We start from the raw sequence: 8,335 nt of genomic DNA on the forward strand, positions 1-8,335 counted from the left end.
ATGTCCAGTCTAAATCTACCCAGTCACAGCTTGAGGACATTCTCTCTTGTTCTATCACTGATTACCTGTGAGAAGAGACCAGCACCAGCCTCTCTGTAATGTCCTTTCAGGTAGCTGTAGAGAGCAATGAGGTCTCCCCTCAGCCTCCTCTTTTCCAAGCTAAACAGCCCCAGCTCCCTCAGTTGCTCCTCACAAGATTAGTTCTCCAGGCCCTTCACCAGCTTGGTTGCCCTCCTTTGTTTCACCTCTGGGAGCTGTGGCCTCCATGGGCAGTGCTCCTTGTGTCTGTACTAACCCAGCCTGAAGCACATCAGCCACCTACCCTTACTGCTGAGCTGCAGCATAGCTTTCCCTGGGATAGAGCATCTCTGCTGCTGTGTGGGCTTGGCCTTGCCAAGGCTGACCCAGTGGCACGCTCGCACTGCACGTGTCCCTGCTGTCCTCACCGGGGCTGGGTGCTGTGCACTTGGGTTTGAGCAAACACTCAAGAGGGAGAAATCAGCCACTGCCTGAGAAAAATAAACCACATCTTAATGGACAGGCAAGGGGGAAAAGAGCAATCTGGTTAGCAACATGAATTGTGAACAGCACCCCTCACCAGCCAGCAGCACCTGCAGTCAACTTCCTCCCTGGCCTGGGGCAAGTCCATTGAGAGCAGTGGCATTAAAGAGCACAAGGAAACTGGTTGGTACTTGGAGACATGGTTTTACTGTTGACCATTCAGTACTGGGTTGAGGGTTGTTCTGGATGATCTTTGAGGTCTCTTCCAACCCGCTGTATTCTGTGATTCCATGATGGATGGTGTGAGAAAAGGCAGTGAACAGGCAGGTGTCATTGGTGGAGGCTGGGCAGAAAGGAAGGAAAGAGCCTGGAAGATGAGAACAAGCTTGAGGCTCATGCACAAGCAAGATGGACAAGGCTGAAGGACAAAGAGGCACAGCCACATGTGCTGAAGAAGCAGTGGCAAAAACTGTCCTGGATGACGAGGCAAAAGAGAGGCAGTGCCTGCCTCGCTGGCCATGTGCCTGGGTGACCGTGGGAGGGTGCGTGGCTGTCGGTGGGCCAGCGTGAGGGCAGTGCCCCAGCCAGAGGCGGGGCAGGGGCTCTTGGGTACAGCTGCACAGGAATGTACCGTCTAACTCCATTGTGTTTGACTTTAGCTGTCAAAGCTGCAGTCCTTGTGAATTTTGCTTGAGAACCAGAAGATGCTGTGTGGGGGGAGCTGCTGGTTTTGTGACAAGACACCAAGCTGGGTCCCTGCCCCACAGATTTCAGGCGTTGATCCCTCTTAGGCAATTGCCAACTCCAGCAGAGGTGTGTCCCGTTACCGATTTCATTTGGCTCTGGGACTCCTCATCACTTCTCCCTGTGTTAATTTGTGTAGATTTTTCTACCCTCCTATGTAGTGGAGGCTGCATCTCAGCTGGAATTGCAGAGAGTGTACTTGTGAATTGTGCTTGAGCTTGCCAGTGCAAAAGCAGAGCACCATCTTTGCACCAACTACCACAGCATCACCCTGCAGCCCAGCCTGTACCTGTGTCTCGGGCTGCTTGGCTTTACCAGCAGTAAAAGCAGAGAATTTCCTATGACACGATGGGGTTAACTCTGTCAGTCTGTTTGCATAATACCGGCTGGAACATCAGTTAAAGTCCTTCTGAGTGATTCGTGGAGGTGAGTGCTGAGGGCTGGTTTCTCGGGGACTGTGCGGTGAAGGAGGGCTGTGCCATACAGTGCACTTCTGCAGACAGCAACTCCTGCGTCTGCTGCCTTTAATCACGGCAAATGAAAGTTTCCAAACATGCAGAAGATGCCAGGCTTTTGTGTTCTGCCACCGGAGCCGCCTCTGCGCCACGTCAGTGCCGGTAATTGCAGACAGGAGCTGCTTTGTGTTGAAATGGCATCGGTAATTGAAACGGAATTCAGAAGCAGGACCCTCCAGGCACCGCTCGGCGAAAGAAGAAATAAAGATCGTTTGGGTCACATCTTTTGTAATTTGTGTTTAATAATCATACCAGGAGGTACATACAAAGGGAGAGGAGACATGAGACGCAGCTCCCTCCCCCTGCTCCTGCGCCCTGCCTTGCAGCCTTCCCGTGGAGACTGGGACCGGGGCGGGGACCCTGCACCCCGCTCGGCCGCGCTCGGGTGGTGGGAGGACTGCTGGCTCGGGCTGCTTGTGTGGCCCAGCCAGGGCTGCGTGGTGCCAGCCAGGACAGAACAACAGTATGTCCATGTTGAACTGGATGCTCTAGAGCATGGATTCATAGAATGGTTTGGGCAGGAAGGGACCTTGAAGAATATCTAGTTCCACCCACCCTGCTGTGGGTTGGATGTCCCTTCGGACTAACCCACTACAGTCTGCTGATCTTGTACTCCTGAAAGCATGCTTCTGCTGTGCTTGCCAGGGAGGCTGGGTTGAAAGCCTCAGAGAGGCTACAGCAGGTTAGAGCTGAAGATCTCTTTCAACCTCCAACTGTCCAGGGACATTTAGCTGATCTTATAGTATCCAAAGCATGCACGCATCAGTCTCTGCTCCAAAGACTGCGTCAGCCAATACAAGGCTGCTTTGTTCCTTTAACTCAAACCTCTGATCCCAAAGGAGCTAAGCCTGTCACATATCTCCCTTATAATCTCAAGGATGGGCAAGACCTATGACACAGCATCTAGTGTATGTGAAACAAGAAGGTCTGCTTCTGTGTTCATATAGTCTACTGCCCTGTGATTTCTCCAAGTTTTGCATGTTGAGCCTTGCAATAGCACAAAAATAACCCACATTTCTTTTTCAGTAAAAAAACATCCAAACCAAACACCACCACTTTTATTTCCTATGCCAAACCCAACCACACTGAACACACATCTAAAGAATGGCAGTATCCCTTCACATATTCCACTTTGGTCTGTCTAAAACCTAGTGACATCCTGGGAGCTACTCTGATTTGAGAGGAGGTGGACATGGATGCCAGCAGGACCAGTCCATTCCATACTTGAACAGTGAGTATATTTACCCCAGACTTAAAGTATTTGGGGAACAAACTAAGCCTTGGTTACTATCCTTGATGTCCTGTTAATCTTAGTGGAGAGGAGTGTGTGTTACTGCCAAGGTTTCTTTCATACAGGGTACTTTTTCTGTACCATTAGGCTTGACTCAGGGACAAGTTTCCTTGTTACCTGTGGTCAGAATACAAAGGAAACATTCCCAATGGCCAGCAAAGCTCCCCTGTGCTCTGTATTGATGCTGCAACCTCCTGTTTTCCCTTGCATACATGCTCTGCATTTCTGAAGCTGCTCCTGGCAGCTCACCATTTCACAGTTCTAGCCTATGGCCAGGAAAGAGCATCATCTGTCAGCTACATCTGGAGCTGCCATCCTGACTTCTCCCAGGGTGCCCAAGGGTCCTTAGCAGAGGGCCAGAGCTGCAGTTGTGACAGGAGAAATTGAGGTTGCAGTAAGGTACCTTAGCTCCTTCTAGTCTTAATTGCTATTACAAGGAAGATCCTTGTTACATTTTAAGAGCCAATATCCTGGTTTTTCCTTAGCCTAGAGATGACAGTGATATGTGACTTGGCATGCTCCTGCTCCAGTGTTATCAGTAAATACCCAGAAGTAAATACAGAGATGCCTGAAGTCAGGGAGAACATCTGAAAGAGGTAAAGAAAAGGAGTTTCTCAGCTTTGTAGAGAGTGTCCAAGCCTTGCACAGTTACACATAGACACACAACCTTTCCTTTCTGCCTGAAAACTGAGTGTGCTCTAGCCTTTCGGTGCAGCAGAAGAGCTGCTGAGGAAGTCTGTAATTGGCTGAAGAGGTCTGTAAGAGGCACTGTAGATGCTTTATCCTTTTCTCCCCAAGCCTTCCTCTCACTTCATGCATGGCAAAGACCGATCAGGCATCATCACATTAAATCTATTCCCTGCCAGCACTTCAGGAAATGGCTGTGTCATGGTCTGTGTCCTGCAAAGATGCCCAAGTGAGCTGGTCTGCTGCATCTGAGTGGCTTTCTGGTTGGCTATGTACGACCCACAGTGGCTATTAGCCCTGGTGGGGTGTTACAGCTGTGCTCATCTCCTCTCTTTTCTTTGTTCAGTTCCAAATCCATCCCCAAATCCTCAGCTCTGGTCTCAGCATCCCCACGCTCCTCCTCCATGGACACCTAGAGATCTTGGGTGGAAGGTCACATATTAGGTGATGAGGAAAAGAGAGAGCTCTTGGAAGAAAAACTGAAATGAGCTCTCATGGCCTTGTCATGCTTTAAGTAACTCCCTTGGGGAGTTGTTTCTGTGGTCCTGCTCTTTCACAGCATCACAGAACATTAGAGGTGGGAAGGGACCTCCAGAGATCACCTAGTCCAACCCCCCTGCCAAAGCAGGATCACCTAGTTTGGCCCTCTCACAGCTGTGTCTCCTTTATGTTGTGCTATTAGAGCCCCTTTTGCATGCTACAGAAGATGTCATTAGGAGGAGAAGGCCATAAAACTATCAGTAACATCCTCCCCTCATCTGTAGCTGTCTCTCACACACCCCTTCCACCACCCCCCACCCTCACACAGGGATTTTGTTCACACTTCCCACACGCTCGTCTGGGACCCCACACCCACACCTCCGTGCGCTCACACAGATGCTGTGTGCTTTTATTTTCTCTGGTCCCTGGCCTCCCCTCCCTGCTCCCATCTGTTTGCTGAATAATTCCTGGCTAAGTAACTTTCTCTGTGCAGCCCCCGGGTCGGGGCATGGGGACTTGCCCCCTCCTCCCCCCTGGCTGTCCAGGGGGCTTATGAACATGTGTTTCTGGGAGGCAGACACCAGCTGGCTGGGAGACATTTGCATAGTCAGCTAAAAGCTCCTGAGCTGAGCTGGGGACGTCTGGAGGAGCCCATGGCAGGACAGAGGGAAGAGGGAAGCGCTGGTCAGCTCGAGGTCAGCTGGAACAGATTTCCAAAGGAATGGACAGATGGTGAAAGGGGGAGCATGCAAAAGCTTCTACATCAAATAAATAAATCACTGGATGCAGTAGGGGAATAAGTGACCAAGGAGCCTATGGGCATAGCAGTCACTGTGCTGCTTCCTTCAGAGCCCATGGGGGAGATGGATGGGCTGAACGTGAGCTCTCCCTGCTCTCGGTGCCAGGGAGGGGAGTGGGGTAGACCGTGGACCAGGGAAGAGTCAGGAAGAGGTGTGGGGTTCCATCGCTGTGGAGCAGCAGCAGGGAGCTAGAGGCTCCCCTCAGCCTCCTTCAGTGAGCCAGAGGGGTTCTGCTTCCAGACCTCCACCCAGGTTCCAATGGGAGCTTGCTGTGGCTGCCAGGACAGACCCACAGTTTTCCTAGCCACACTGCTTCCAAGGCGTCAGCCAGCTTGGTGGGTTTGGGAGTGGGGTTTAGGCAGCACTGAGCACAGGGCACCCTCACGGTATTAACACTATCTTCCCACTGTCCCTCCCACCTTTTTCTCCTACTTCTTCCTCTGCTCCAGTTAATTTCATTGAACTGACAATAGTAAAGGAGCCTGCCCAGTTTTGCTCCTGCAATAACATCTTTGCCATTCTAAAGTAACAGCAAAACATTATATTTATGAGCCCTGTGCTACCTTTGAGCTCTCTGCTGATCACTGTTCCCAGCTGCCTGCCTGGTTTCATGTTCTCTCCTGTCTGCACAGCTCAGTGCTCTGGATAGAAAATAGACTTTTATTGGTTGATCCTGCAGCACCTTTTGGAGTGTGGGGGAGAAAAAGCTCTCCCTTAGCACAGGAATAGCCCAGGCAGGGAGATCTGATTTGCCTCCCCAGTGCTCAGGATGGCCACAACTGGGGAAAAAAGGCCAAGAAATGCCATAATAGTTGATTTGGGCTAAGTCCCTAAGAAAGTGAGAGACTACTGTTTTCCTCCTTAATAGCTATTTAGTGGTCTCCACTTGCCCTTGATTAGGATGCTTCACAAATTACATTGTCTTTAAAATCCTGCCTGCTGTAACTGGGTGTCCAAACCACCCCAAACTGCACCAGTGTCTGATCCTCTTCTGGACTTACATCCTCCACACACCACTGAAGACTGCCACAGGCTACTTACGCACCACAGTGAGAGGTATTCCCATTGCATGCCCTTTGTATTTAAATCCTTCATGAGAAGTGGGGATGCATTTCTGTTGTTCAAATGCAGTTTGAGGGAACTGGTGCTTTTACCTTTCCTTTTGTGATTGCCTTTTTTTTTCTCCCCCCCTCCTCCAATGCTGTTGCCTGGATGGTGCTAAATCCTTTCCTGAGGGATGCAAACACATGTTCCCTGTCATGAGTGCAGGCAGACAGATGTTACAGGAGTGTACACAGAAAGCTGTCACTAAGGGACTGCTAACATAGAAGGGCAACTGCACATGAGCTCCCTATGTAGCTGACCCTACCCCAAGTGAAGGAGGTCTGTACGTTAAGCAAAACTGTCAGGGTCCTGATGGCACCAATAGGTCTTAATTGCCTGAGTGGTGTCACTTGGGGCCGCCACCCACACCCTCTCACTAGGGTCTCCATTTAAGCTCAGCCTGGGCCGCTTACTCCCTTCCTGAGTTCTGTTGTAGGTCTGTCTTTAGCCCTGCTTCTGACCTCATCTCCTTGATGGACCTCGGACCTATGCTGCACTAATGTTTTCAGCCTCTCCTCTTGCTGCTCTCAGTGGAACTCCCTGAAGAAACTGCAGACCTGGTTCATCACTTTGCCTTGGCTAGAGCTGTGGATGGACCTTGTGACCAGCACACACCCCTGCCTGCCATGTTCAGGTACTGTAGAATGATGCCTTGGTCAGTGAGGGCACTGTGTGGGCTGGGATGACTAGAGGGTCCCAGGTCACCCTCCTTCAGGAGCAGCCTGTCTTCACTGCTTCGTGACACAAATTGCCATCTGCAGTCGGCCTGATGAAGACAAGCAACTGAGTATGTGCTGCCTTGCATCCAACAGGATTGTGTGTGCTTACTCTCATCTGTCTCTCTGAAGCTCCCAGGTTTCTTCTTTCTTGCCTGGACTTGCTAACACAACTAGATTTTACTGACAAATATTGCCACTGCTCTGCTCACCCCTAAGCACTGAAGAAATGCATCAAACAGCATTTCTAAGAGGTCACATCCTGGTATTCCAAATGTGTTCCCCAGCTGTGCCAAGACTAGCAATCTAGAGCAACAAGACTGGTGAGGGGGCTGGAGGGAAAGTTGCATGAGAAAAGGCTGAGGGGGCTGGGGGTGTTCAGCCTGGAGTAGAGGAGAGTAGAGGAGTACTTAGAGGGGATCTTATCACCCTCTACAACTACCTAAAAGGAAGTTGTAGTTAGGCAGGGGTCAGGCTCTTCTCCCAGACAACTTGTGACAGGACAGGAGGGCACGGTATGAAGCTGCGCCAGGGGAGATTTAGGTGAGATATTAGGAAGCACTTCCTCACAGAAAGGCTGATTAGGCACAGGAATGGACTGCCCAGGGAGGTGGTGGAGTCACCATCCCTGGAGGTCTGTAAGAAAAGATTGGCTGTGGCATGGTTTGGTGGCATGGTTTAGCTGATGTTGTGGTGTTATGTTGTAGGCCAGAGTTGATGATCTCAGAGGTCTTTTCCAGCCTCAATAATTCTGTGATTCTGTTTTCTAATCCTGTGCCAGAGCTTCATCACCACCTCTACCTCTTTCATGGCTTAGCTTCAGCAGCAGCTTCTTCAAGATGATTTTTTAATTTCTTTTTTTAAGCTCCATGTAGTTTGGTCTTCTTTAGTCACAACTTTGCTCAAAGGTTTCTGGTGGACTAAGGATGTTTGGTTTCCTTCTAGAAAAGCCTTTCTGATTTGTCCTCCTTTTCATTCCTTTTTTCTCTTCTGGTTTGTTACCTCTAGCCTGAAGATGCTGTGCTTGGGGAGCTGATGGGCAAAGGCCACTCATGGTCTAGACTGATGGGGACATTGGTCAGTGGTCTCATCTGCTGCTCTCTGAGCAGTACACTCAGAAATCCCCTTGACTGCTCAAATCCTGCCCTCATCTTCCCTGCAGTTAACTGTAGGGCTTTTAATTGTAAGAACCCCTATCAGGAAGAAACAGATCTTATCTTTCAACCACAGTGGCTGAATGTCTGACCTCTTCACTGCTTTTTTTGGCTAACTCATAACTTATTAAACAATTGCCTCCTCCAAAGTACCAGGTAGGCTTAACTCATCCCAGCTCCCTTTGCATTTGATCTAAATCTGTCTGTCTTGGTGCTCTAGAAATGAGCAAGCAAAGTGTCCTCTGCAGTCAGGAAAGCATTGTGCATGTCTGTTAGAAGTATTCCTTGTTGTTAGAGCTCTGTATGTAGGAAGTAAAATGAAGGGCAGCATTGCTTGGGTTTG

This window comes from Melanerpes formicivorus, unplaced genomic scaffold, assembly GCF_026170545.1.
Source record: "Melanerpes formicivorus ecotype bairdi unplaced genomic scaffold, bMelFor1.0.p_v2 SCAF_90, whole genome shotgun sequence".
NCBI classification, from domain to species: domain Eukaryota; kingdom Metazoa; phylum Chordata; class Aves; order Piciformes; family Picidae; genus Melanerpes; species Melanerpes formicivorus.